This window comes from Prionailurus bengalensis, chromosome B1 (genome assembly GCF_016509475.1).
Source record: "Prionailurus bengalensis isolate Pbe53 chromosome B1, Fcat_Pben_1.1_paternal_pri, whole genome shotgun sequence".
NCBI lineage: Eukaryota > Metazoa > Chordata > Mammalia > Carnivora > Felidae > Prionailurus > Prionailurus bengalensis.
In genome coordinates, this window is record NC_057344.1 from 111,674,824 (window position 1) to 111,688,843 (window position 14,020).

General features: G+C 37.5%; 1 protein-coding gene across 2 annotated transcripts in view; it reads right to left on the bottom strand.

The window, feature by feature from the left end:
- The window catches only part of ALPK1 (alpha kinase 1), a 131,488-nt gene that overhangs the window by 94,489 nt on the left and 22,979 nt on the right, over nt 1-14,020 (bottom strand). For both annotated transcript variants that reach the window (XM_043570292.1, XM_043570295.1), the window contains one exon: nt 3,649-3,686. The gene's annotated coding sequence lies outside the window, so the exon portion shown is untranslated. The remainder of the gene's footprint in view (nt 1-3,648; nt 3,687-14,020) is intronic.

Below are 14,020 nucleotides of genomic sequence, written 5' to 3' on the forward strand. Positions count from 1 at the left end.
CAAAAAGAATTGTAATCGGCCTGCTTGGAAATTCCAATAGCACTTACAAGTTATCTTACTGTGTTTTTCCAAAACATCCAGACATAAGGATGCAACCAAAATTATACCTGGAAAAAATTCATAGCTTGATAACTTTTTATAATAAAAATGAAGAAGTATAAACTGCTTTCATATTGAGGAAATGGAAAGGGAGTAACAGACTAAGTCATAGGGAAGTAGGAGGAGTGAATAAACATAAAAAATTTAAAAACAGTGATTTATGAAATAGCAGATACATCAAAATGGTAGCTATTAGAAAATACCAATTAATTGGCTTTCAGAAAAATGCAATGGAAAAAAAGAAGAGAGAATCATTTCAGAATGGGAAAAGTGGTATAAACACCATTATGATTAAGATTTTAGAAGTATAAGAGACTATCATGTACAAATCCATCTAAAAAATGTAAATATTTGGGGTGCCTGGGTGGCTCAGTCGAGTAAGCATCTGACTTCAGCTCAGGTCATGATCTCACAGTTCATGAGTTCGAGCCCCACACAGGGCTCTGTGCTGATCGCTGGGAGCCTGGAGCCTGCTTCAGATTCTGTCACTGTCTCTCTGCCCCTCCCCTGTTTACGCTCGCTCACACTCTCTCTCTCGAATACAAAATAAAAATTTTTTAAAAATGTGAATATTTGCTTATAGTGTATATTTTCTAGGACAATTTTGATACACCATTAAAAGTGAAGAAAAAGGAGTGCTGGGTGGCTTTGTCGGTTAAGTATCTGACTTCGGCTCAGCTCATGATCTCAGGTCTCAGTTCAAGCCTCACATTGGGCTCTGTGCTGACAGTTTGGAGCCTGGAGCCCTCTTTGAATTCTGTGTCTCCCTCTCTCTGCCCCTCCCCGACTCGCATGCGTGCACTCTCTCTCTCTCTCAAAAATAAACATCAAATTTTTTTTTAAGTGAAGAAAAATCTAAGATATAATTAATACTAAGAATGGGTAAAAAAACATCTATTATTTAAGAAAAGTGCCAGTTTCAGATGATGTCATAGTCAATTTTGATTAATTCTTTTAGAAATATGTATATTATTTCTAGGAAATTTATATTATTACAGAGGGTAGAAAAATATGAAAGACATTCTCAGTTCATTTTATAAGACTGACATAACACTATAACTAATACCTGACCAAGACAATGAAGAAAAAATAACTAGAGTAGACATAGTTTTTTCCCACCGATATCTCCAAAATATAAATTGCCAAGTATAAAATTAATAAGAAGTGGATTCAGGCTATTAGTGGAAAGAAAATTTTACTGAGGTAATAGACAAACAGCAAAGAACCAAATAATATTTTAATGGTACGATTCTCTCCAAAATCATCTACACCTTTAATAAACTTAATTAAAAAATACCAACAGGATAAATTTAGACCTGGTAAATATTTAACAACCACTTCTCTAGGAGGGAAAAAAAAGTACTGGTTCGTAGCACTTGCCAACTTCTGTGGTGTAAATATTCCTACCATGGGTGATTTCAAGCTATCACTGTGGGATCACCGAAAATAGCGTTGGGAAGAGATGTGCAGTATCACACCATTATGTAATGTGTCCATGATGCAAATGTAGTAGACATAGGAAATCTCCACACCATAGATAGTCAAATGCTACAAAATAAGTAAGAAATAAGATCTGTGTTTGTCTTTAAGTAACTTATTAGCTTTAAGTTATATATTTAATTTTTAGTGATGGTTGTGTTTGACAAACGGCTCACAAAATTCCTGAAAATTTAATAATTGGTTCTCATAAGGCCCAGTAGGAGACAACTCCAGGAGACTACTGAGAGAGTCACGAAGAGTTTCTAATAGAAGAGGGAAAAAAAATCTAGAAAAAAGTAGAGCTTGAAGAAGATTACCAGGATGGCAGAGAGTTTTTGCTTCTTTTCAAGTTTTATAAATTCCATTCCAAATATTTTAAATGATCCCAATCCTATCTTAGCTGTCATTATTTCACTAGCAATACAGCTGGCATAAGGAAACACAGGTGGCTGCTTTTTCCTCATAAAATTATATTCACTATTGTCAAGAAGGCAGAAAATAACAGAAGTTGGCAAGGATGTGGAGTTTGTATACTGTGTTAGTGGAAATATAAAATGTATAGCCACTTTGGAAAAACAGTGTGACAGTTTCTTAGAAAGTTAATCAGCTATTTACCATAAAAACCCCAAAATTCCACTCCTAGGTATTTATCCAAAAGACATGAAAACACATGTCCACCCAAAGACTTGCCCACAAATGTTCACAGCAGCATCATTCATAATAGCCCCAAAGTAGAAACAACCCAATGTCCATCAGCTGGTGAATGGATAAAGAAAATGTAATATCTATTAAATGAAATATTTGGCAATAACAAGGAACTTGCTACAACATGGATGAATCTCAAAAAGATGCTAGGTGAAAGAAGCCAGACACAAAAGACCAAGTATTTTGTGATTTAATTTCTTAGAAATTTTAAGAAAAGGCAAATCCAAAGAGATAGAAAGTAGATTTAATAGGGTGGGAATGAGGGTTGGGATGAGAAGAATAGTTAAATGTAAATGAGCATAAGGGACAGTATTTGGGTGATTAAAATGTGCTAACACTGGATTCTGATATTTGCACAACTTGGTAAATTTATTTTTAAAAATTCAATTGTACACTTAAAATTATTATGTTTTATTAGTATATAAATTATGTCTCAATAAAGATGTAATAAATTTAGCTAAATTTCACTCATTTATTTTTGGGTATCCCTATTTACAATGGATACTCACTCAGGGAGAATAAGTAACTTGCTTGCAGTTAAAGCTTTTTATTTTATTTTATTTAAAAAAAAATTTTTTTTTTCAACGTTGATTTATTTTTCGGACAGAGAGAGACAGAGCATGAACGGGGGAGGGGCAGAGAGAGAGGGAGACACAGAATCGGAAACAGGCTCCAGGCTCTGAGCCATCAGCCCAGAGCCTGACGCGGGGGCTCGAACTCACGGACCGCGAGATCGTGACCTGGCTGAAGTCCAACGCTTAACCGACTGCGCCACCCAGGTGCCCCAAAGCTTTTTATTTTTTTACACATTCGAATTTATACCTCTAAATGTAGTTTCTGTCTGCCTGTCCTCCCCTGACTCAATATTGAAAGACATCTATCTGAATCTCATCTTACTCTCTGTGCCAGTGAATCTACTTTAATTAATCTACTTTCATCTACTCTAATTCCTTTACTATCCTTACTGTATGTGGCTGTTCATTTGGTTATTTTTCTGCTGGGGAAACTATACCTAAAAGGAAAAAGTGAAAGCCTAGACTTTTGATTCATTCACCTATTTACTCAGACTTTCATTTAGACAGTAAGCAAATATTTATTGAGCACCTACTATGTGTCTGACACTATTCTAGGCATTAGGGATACAGCAGTAAACAAAATAAACCTTAATAGTTTTGAAAGACAGACTCAAGTCAAGGGCCTAGATTTGTTGGTTGGTTGTTTTTGTTTTTATTTATTTTTCCAAAATGCAAAGGCACATGAAAAATTCATAGCAAAGGACTATAAACAATAAACATTTTCCTCACCCATTCAGGTTAGATAAAAATCCTAAAAGCTCATGCGATGAATCAAAGATGTTCGACTTACCCTCTGTGAAATCTTCCTCAGAAGAAGTCCAAGAAAACCTGAAATTGTTAGAAAAGAACCTTTGTTACTGGAATCTGCTGGGACTTAATTAGTTCATGCTTCCCTTATCCAGATGAAATAGCATAATAAGATTGAAATTACATTAAGTCATTGAAAAATACAAAAATTATATTTTTACCTCTTGATTATGTGGGTTTAATATGTTATATCCACTATGCAGGTCTCCCAAAGTTGAAATTCTGAGACTCATCTCATACTGATATTAGTCCCTGTCCTGCCTCAACTAGAAACCCAATGAGTTCATTTGTTTCTATTCAAGATGGCACCAGTTTCCACTCCTGTTAAAAGCATTCAATATGCCAGGAGGCCAGGACCCCAAACATCCCAATCACCACAAAGGTATTAGTATCCACCTTTTGAAGAATGAAAAGAAACTTAACCATCTGGCTTATCTTTTCCTTTCAGACAAGACTACATCTCAGTGATTAGAGTCACAACAATAAACCACCAAAAGCAAATGGCCTTTTTTTTTCTGATTCTTACTATCACTACTATGAAGCCTTCCCCATCTACTCCTGGAATGTTACAGGACTGGCAAAAAGAAATGCAAAGATCTTCATCCAGTCTGCTTCTCTGGTTCTATCAGGAACTGTATACAAGCAACAAAGATTTATACAACAAATTATCCCAAGAATTTTTTTCATCCAACTTATAGCAGAGTAATCAGATTCAAAGGGAGCCTGTAGCACAAGGATCTGGGTAACTTGGAAAAGCCTCAGAATTATCTGGTTTAAAATAAAAGAAATATTCACCCTTATCCTGACTTTCCACTCTGAGATATATATTTCCTGCTAATATTCTAAAATTTCTATATATCCACAACCAAACTGATCACTTTTTTTTCTTTTAATTTTTTTTTAACGTTTATTTATTTTTGAGACAGAGAGAGACAGAGCATGAACAGGGGAGGGTCGGAGAGAGAGGGAAACACAGAATCTGAAACAGACTCCAGGCTCTGAGCTGTCAGCACAGAGCCCGACGCAGGGCTCGAACTCACGGACCATGAGATCATGACCTGAGCCGAAGTCTGACGCTTAACCGACTGAGCCACCCAGGCGCCCCTAAACTGATCACTTTCTAAAACTTTATATATTCAAAGCTTATGCTACCTGGATAATTATTTAAATACTTACTAGTTTTGACAATGGTCATAACAAGGGGAAACGGTGTTTCCCCTTGGGACTGTGGCATGCAGCTAAAGCAGCGCTTAGAGGGAAATTCGTTTCATATCCTAATTGTGGTGTTGGTTATTACACAGATCTATACATGTGTTAAAATTATAAAATAAAGACCAAATGGTCAATTTTACTGTGTATCAAGTTAAAGAAATAAAATAAATAAAAATAAAGCCAATATATGCTGTTTACCCAGAAAAGGAAAGAAGGAAGGAAGGTAGGAAGGAAGGAAGGAAGGAAGGAAGGAAGGAAGGAAGGAAGGAAATAAAAAAGAAAGAAAAGAAAAAGAAGAAGAAAAAAAAAGAATCAAGGGGCTTCAATGTCTTCTTGGAACTTTAGGGCTGAGGTATCTAAATATCAGGAGAGTCAGACCAGATCATGCCCAGAGAAGAGAGCTTATATATCAAAAGAGTTGTATGCCTTTTTTCTAATTTATACAGCAGAAGCCAGGGGAATATTTGTGAAAATGAATTCTAAAATGCTAGACTAAGGAGGAAAAAAGGAACATAGCTCCTTTGGGTCAAAATTATTAACATGACTACAATTACCAGAGATTCTGGGTTCTTTGTGCTAGTTCCAGTATGTGGGATTGGTTATTACAATTAGGTCAGAAAGTAGCAAATACATAAGACACCTTGGTAAGACACTTATCTGATTGAAGATAAGAGATGAATTCTATGAAAGTTCAGAGATCTACTAATTCACTGATTTTTCTGGGAGTCTAGAGATCTGTGATATATAAAGGTATCCCCTCCAAGTTAAAGACAATTTGCTTCACCTTGTATCCAGTTCCATAGAGAAAGAGGCATACACATATGGTGGGCTTTTAGTATGAGAGAAGCAAAATAATGTTACGTTGGTGTTGTTCCTTCTTACTTATTGAATAAACCATAAGGCTCTATATTTAAGGAAGCCCCAAAGCAAAAGAATATTCTTCAGCCAGTTCAGTTTAAAGAATAAGCCACACTTGCTACTTAGATCTTGTGATCCAGGAAATCTAATGCGCACAAAGTGTCTGCAACAAACCATTGAGCCTCTGAAACTCCCTAATAAGAGAATCATAGTATAGCCCCATAACTGAGAGCAAAGCCCTACGTCTTTGACAAATAACTACTTTCATTGAGAAACAGCTCTTGATTTTTGCTGTTAGGTCCTAACAGAGACTGAATATCTGGCCATAGGAAATGGACTCTTTGTTAGACCCGAGCTGCCTTCCAAATTAAGCGCTATTTGATTGACCTGTTCTCAAATTTGGATGTACAAAGCAGCTCTCCATCCTCAACTTGAAGTTGCATATACAAGATCAGACTTGAGCAAATTCTAAAGGCACAAGGAAGTTTCATGAGAAAATGGCTCCAACTCTCATGGCACTTAATCCTGCTCAAATGCCACCACTCCTATATCCACTCATATAGCCTCATGGGATTTCCTGTAGGCAGGGAAGAAAAGATTCAAGACTGATTCACTAATCATTGCGCATGTAATATACTGGCACCAGCCATAAATAAGTTGATCCCAGAGCTCTTCTCACTGTTGGCCATGAGGGACAAGTAGGAAGATAAATCTTCAAACTAAGAACTTGGATAAGTCAATCGAATTGCACAATTGACCTAGAAATAAAGATTCTTATAGTGAAGATTTATACATAGAACCTAAAGGTTTGGCTTGATGAGAAGTTAAAAGGAACAATATTGGATTATAAGAAGGTTTAGGGTAGAGGTGCACTCATGGGGGTCTTAAAATAGGTTGATGGTATGAGAATGCTTGTGCCTCATGTTAAAGCTCATCAGTGGGCTCTCTCTGCAGAGAAGACCCTCTAGAATCAGGTGGGCAAGAAGACCAGGACTGCACATGTCAGCTGTCTTCTTTCCCCAGCATCACCAGGATTACTCAGTAGGTTCAGGAACACAGTGGCCATAGTGACAGAGGCGGAGGTTATTCATGAGTTCAACCTCACAAGGCAGATCTGGCTACTGCCACTATTGAATGCTTAAGCAGCAGCAGAGACTTCTGCATTCGGTTCAATACGTGAGCCATGTAGATGGCATGACCAGCCTCCTATTGACTGATTATACTGAACCCTTTTCATTATGGACTTGGTAGCAATTTTTCTCAATAAAATGGATATTTGTTCTACTATGTTTCTATTAGCAATATATTCTGTGGACTTCCTGAAGGCTTAATTCACCAACAGTAATCCACATAACATTGCTTCTGGTCAGGATGTTATAGGTAATTTCCCACAGGACTCACTGGTCTTACCATAACCCAGGAGCAGCTGGCTTTTTATAGCAAAGCAATAGTCTATTGAAGACTAAGTTACAGAGCCAGCTGGAGGATATCTTATGAGGTAGGGGTACTGGTCTAGAGAAAATGGTATATGTTCCAAATCAATAACCAATATATGGCGTTGTTTCACCCAAGGGCAGATTACAGGGGCTCAGAAACTATAGGGAAGAAGAGTCTTCCTCCTGTTTACTGAAAGTGTAGTAAGGAACTTACAAATGTAGTCTCATAACTAGTTGCAAACATGGGGACTGTGGTCAATATTTGTATTTCCTTGCTTGAGCGGCAGGTGTGTATGTTCATACACATTCCCCCTCTCTGTCATCTATTATTTTACATAGGGTATGTTGGTGGTGGTTACCTTTAAGTTTAGTCAATGAATAAGATGTATGTAGCTGATGAAAAACTTATTAAATGTCTTCTTCCTCTTATTTAAGTGTCCATGCAGTAAACTCTTTCTAGAATTAAGTTCCAAGAATAACTCTCCATTTCCAGATGAATTTACAAACTCCCCTTTACTGGCTGATGAGAATGTATGATCTAGCATGTTTCCCTTTTGAACTGGTTGTCAGGAAGCTCAGGGCTTCCTATAAGCTCCATTGTAATGATTCTCTCACCTCAGGTTTCCAGGCCATTGCTTTCTTCCTTTCTTCTAAATGGTTTCTGCTTTAACTTTTCCTACCCTGTTTTATGTACATTTTAATAGTGCATGCCACTTTGATTCCTTTTTACATGTACCTAAGTAAATATATAAGTAAATAAATAAACCCTGCCTTTAACAAAGCAGTTCATGACTTCCCTTAACAGCAGCTCGGGCACACAATGGCTTACTCATTCAACCAGCATTTATTGAGTGTTCACCATGTGTAGACATGACAGTCCTATACTCTCCATCACTGGGCATGGTCCTCATGTCTTTGGCCATCCCTATTATTTCATGTCAGATGTCCCATTGTCAACTCTATGAGTAAAACTTTGGGGTAATGTGTAGCTCCTCTTATTTGAACTGTCTTTCAGAGTCTGTTTCCGATTGTTCCTCGTTCCTACCTTCTAGTGTATGGCTTTTACCAGTGGGTATCTTTAAATCTAAATCTACAATTTCTGAACATTCTGATAACTTCTCTACCTACCATATCTTAGAGTAACTGCAACTTTTTACAAGCTTTTAGAAGATACCTGAAAACCAGAACTGCCCCATCCTGAAAGTTAGGGACTTTCTTCATTTTGAAATGAATGAAGATGCGAAGTCAGTGGAATTGGTTAAGGGCAATGCTGTAACCTGGACACAAAACTTGTAATCTCTGAAGGGATGTTCTCTACAGGAAATGGTGAACTAGCACATTAGTTTATAAGTCAACCTCTCAAGAATTTGGTTAGTAAAAATAAATGTATTTGGCTGGACACAATCCACTGCTGTTCTCTCTTTTTCTATACTTTTGGAATGAAATTTGTCTAATATAGGCACAATTCCTTATAGGTGGTTAGCTTATCTTCCTCTTTTTGTTTTTCCTAAATTGATACTTCCTCCTTGCTGCCTTCTCTTGTTCTTCCAAAGCACATATATTATTGTTTAATCCACTCAACATTTTCATAAGTACCTACCATGTGCCAGACACAATCTGTTTAAGGATAAACAGATAAATATAGTACAGTTTCTGGACTCCATAAGTACATAGTTGTGGGGAGGCCAATGTTTAGGCAATAATTACAGCCTTGTGATAACTGACAGGGCAGAGGCACCACAAAAGTTTAGAGATGTTCCTTTACCTGATCCACAAGCTGAGAGGCGCTTTGGGGACAGTGACCCTTTCATAATGCAGCAAAAGGTCATCCATCTATCATGTTGGGTGAATTACTAGGCTTTTTCACAACTGAAAGAACCATCTAAGCCACTGCATGAGCAGACACAGTTTTGGAAAGTCACACGAATTTCACTACAAATTCACATATTATATGTAGTTGTGATCTGGTAAAACTAGTAAATATGCTAAAAAATAGTACCTCATGGTAGAATTTTAAGGAAGAAAATGTTTCTCAAGCAGGGCATATAGATCATATAAAGTACCACAGAGCTCCCTTAGGAGTCCTGAATGCCCAGTGTGGAACTCTAGAAATCTCCATCAGCCAGTGAGATGATGTCAATAAAGGATGATAATTGGTCCCTAAAGGATTGCCTTGGGAAGTGTACAGAACAAATACTCAACAGGGGCAATAAGCGAGCAAGGGAGGATATAATTATTTATACAGATCAAAAGATGGGGATACTTTGGACATGTAAGATGGGTTCAGATAATTAAATAGTGTTACATATGGATATTCTGAGAGGGTAACATTTCTGTACGCCTCAAGAGACTTGTAAGAAATCTATTTATATTCCCTGCTTGATACTGTTCTCCTGTATCAGTGACTAGCAGCCCGTATGAATTCTGAACCAAAACATTTCTTTCAGAAACTAATGCAGGCTTGTCCCTCAACAGCACATATGACTGAGGGTAGACTCACTTCGACAGGCAGATGGATGGCCCCTTTAGAGGAAGACATCCAGTGTGTCAGCAAAGTATTGTCTTGGGTTGGTATAGTGTACAGCCTTTATCAATGTAGCAATCTAACTTAGTCCTTCCTTTAACGAAACAAAAACCATTGCTTTCTTCTCTAGGTAGTCATTGCTTAGTATTCACCCTATCCAAGTTCGCCATCTAGAGGTCATATAGTTTGCAAGTGCATAAGGTCAGAAGACTGCATGTGAGAATTCACACGTGCCTCCTATTTAGGGAATTTCTCCTTCTCCTTCTTCTAAGGAAGTTTATACTTCTGTTGAGTGATACCACAATTCATGGCGGTTTGCTGTATAGCTACCATCTTGCTAGATATTCACTGGTCTCTTCTTTTACATTTCTCGATCACATAGGGGTTTATATTGTAAAAGTAACAGTGAAGAAGAGCTGTTAAATATATGTTTTAGTACAATATTTCTTCAGTTAAAAAAAAAAGTTTTCAATCTCCCTTTTGGTCAACCTAAAAGTAACACATTCTTCATTATTGCTTAAATTACTAAGCACTAACAATCCTAATCATCCCTACCATTTACTGATCACTTAGCATGGTACCACTGGCCAGGAAACTTGAGACATCTAAGGTTATGAGTTTAAGCAGCTTAGCCCAAGACACGGAGCTAATCAGTAAGTTGGTGAATTGGTTTTGGAGATCTGTCTCACTGCCTGTGTTCTTGCCAAACCTGCCATATTGCCTCCAGGTATTTTGTTTTTCTGTTTTTCAAACCTAGAATGTTTACCTCTGGCTTTTTCAACCACCTCCCTCCTTCTATAGCGGAGTTTATATGTGCCCTGTCTCCCTGCTACTTTAGTGAGCAGGAAAGACTAACCTTTCTCCTCCACATGCTGCATGATAATCAAGAAGACAACCAGAAACTGCACAGAAATTTCCTGCATCACCAAGTTTAGTTCAACTGCATTTCAGAAGTTGAGGTGAAGCCATGACCTACTCCCCCTCGTCCTGGAGCTTAGGTTGGCAAGTGTCTCTTGATCATGCCTGATCTACCATGTGGACCCTAAATAAAGTCACGTTCAATCAACAATGCATAAGACCTGGCCCTCTCTACAAAAGGATCCTCAAGTTGGAGTTTCTGGAGTTTTTCTTCAGAGGTTGCTTTTTTTTTTTTTTTTTAAGTGTATTTATTTATTTTTTTAGTAGTCTCTACACCCACTGTGGGACTCGAACCCACAACTCCAAGATCAAAAGCCATGTGCTCCTCTAACTGAGCCAGCCAGGTGTCCTGAGATGTTGCTTTAATTTTTTATTTTGTTAATGTTTATTTATTTGTGAGAGAGAGAGTGAGGGAGTGGGGGGGGGGGGTAGCAGAGAGAGAGGGAGAGAAAGAAAATCCCAAGCAGGCTCCCTGCTATCACCCCAGGAACTGCAAGACTATGAACTGAGCTGGAGTCGATGCTCAACCGATTGAGACACCCAGGTGCCCCAAGAGGTAACTTTTTAAGAAGACCATCAAACTTTATTTTTGGAGGTAATTCTTTTATTTTCAGTTGAATTTGCGTTTCTATTCTTTTCCCTGTCCCAACAATGTGAGGTTCACATCAAGTAAAGTGGAGGCATGCCTACTTCTGGAATTCAGTGATTTCTGCACAAGTCATCAAGATTTCTGGCTTGCGTGAGGAACTGTAGCTCCCTGGGGACACAGAGACGTTAAGTTCTAACGATTGGAACCCTTATATTAAGAGATTCTTAGGTTTAATGTAGCTGTAAGGAACAAAATACACCCAAACTAGCTTTAGCATAAAGGGAGATTTATTGGATGGACACAAGGATCTCTCCTGGACATACGACAGGAAATGCAGATAGTCCTCATGAGGGATTAGAGTCAGAAACCGAAAGCTGTTGGAAGCAAAAGTAATCTCTCTCTCTCTCTCCCCCCCTTTAAGAGTCTGTTTTATTTATTCCACCAAGACTTACTGATAGCCTACTATGTATCAGGTACCATGCTAGATGGTAAGAGTACAGAGGCAAACAGAACATACAAGGTCTGCCTTATTCTTCTCTGTAGACCATCCTTATCTGATCCATTTATCATGGCTTTACATGACCTCCTGATTCAAATCCTCAGCAGAAACTAATTCAGTCTCAGCATCCTTAGTTCAAAGACAAAGTCTTAGCACAACATATGGCTTGTTACCTCTGGCATCAGCTGTCTACTCCTGGTCCATTCAGGCACAGCAACAATGACGCTGATGGCTGGGGGAAGGGGACCTGTTGTGACCTGTTGTGTGGGACAATCTCAGCAATCAGGGAAGAATAGAGCAAATGGTATGAAAATGGGATGTTGGTAAAGAGGATAAGACCAATGAAGGAAATGATGATCATCTCTATTGTAAAGATTTTCCAAGACAAAAGGATGATGAAGCTTTCTATAAACTTGAGGAAAGAAAAGGAAAGAGCCTCAGGAAAGCTGAGAACTTGCCTTGGGGTAGGGAAGGGTTCCAACTATATGACATATCTGGGGATACCAGTTTGAATCTGAGTGAAGCAGAGGTTACTCAAAAGCCCTCTAACCCTGCTTCCTTAGAGGAACCTGGGTAACATTCCTTGGGAGAGGAGAGAGGAACTCTAGATCTTAAAAACAAAACCTTCCTGTAGTAGCGATTTAAAAATTCAAAGTATATAAGGTTGCTAGAAACACTGTGAATCCTGGAGGCAATCAATCTCCAATTGTGAGAGCAGCAGATGGAGAACAGCGACACTGCAACAGTAGTTTGAAAAGACTGGAAAGCATACAGGAAAAAAAGGAAAGTAGAGAGGCTAAACATTGAGATATGCAATCACAAAATTTTGTGACTGTAGCCTAAGTATTTTAGTCACTTGGACTAATACAGTCTTGAGAAACAAGAGTTAAAATCATCAGTGTAAAAGTAAACTTCCCTCACAAATCTGCACTTCCAACCTACATGTCTCAAGTACCTCATTGTTACACTCTGACAAGATATTTCAGGTTAATTCCTTTCCTTCAAGAGAATCTTGACCCACTAGATCGCCTTTTTGTTTTATTGATGGTTTTCTAAAGCAACCTAGTGAATGGGAAAAGATATCTGCAAATAATATATTTGATAAGGAGTTAATATTCAAAATATATAAAGAACTTATACAACTGAACACCAAAACAAACAATGAACAATTTGATTAAAAAATGGGCAGAGATCCTAAATAGACATTTTCCAAAGAAGACATCCAGATGGCCAACAGACACATGAAAAGATACTCCACATCACTAATCATCAGGGAAATGCAAATCAAAACCACAATGAGATATCACCTCCTACCAGTCAGAATAGATAGTATTAAAAAGACAAGAAATAACAAGTATTGATGAGGATGTGGAGTAAAGGGAACCCTCATGCACTGTTGGTGGGATTGTAAATTGGTGCAGTGTGGAGGTTTTTCAAAAAAATTAATAATAGAAACTCCATGCAATCCAATAATTCACTACTGGATATTTACCCAAAGAAAATGAAACTACTAATTCATAAAGATATATGCACCCCCATGTTTATTGGCAGCAATTTTTACAATAGTCAAGATACAGAAGCAATCCAAGTGTCCAACAATAGATGAATGGATAAAGAAGTTGTGGTATGGAGCATATGATGGAATATCACTGAGCTATAAAAAAAAAAAAGGGGGATCTTGCCATGTGCAACAACATAGATGAACCTAGAAGGTATTAGGCTAAGTGAAATAAGTCAGATAAAAAAAGAAAAATACCCTATGATTTCACTTATATGTGGAATCTAAAACATAACAAAACAAAATAAATGAAAAAACAAACAAAAAAAACAAACTCTTAAATACAGAGAAAAAAATTGGTGGTGGCCAGAGGGGCAGTAGGGTGGGGGGTTGGGTGAAATAGATAAAAGGGATGAAGAAGTACAAACTTCTAGTTACAAAATAAATAAGTCATGGAGATGAAAAGTACAGAGTAGGGAATATAATCAGTAATGTTGTAATAACTTTGTATGGTGACAGATGGTGACTACACTTATTGTGGTGATCATTGAGTAATGTATAGAATTGTAGAATCACTATATTGTACACCTGAAACTAATACAGTGTTTTATGTTAATCATACTTTAATTTTAAAGCAAGAGAGAATCTTTGAGAGGGTAAGGTATTTCATTTGTTTGCAACTTTTGAAGCTAGTATTTATTTTTTATTTTATTTTATTTTATTTTTAAAAAAAAAATTTTTTTTTTCAACATTTATTTATTTTTGGGACAGAGAGAGACAGAGCATGAACAGGGGAGGGGCAGAGAGAGAGGGAGACACAG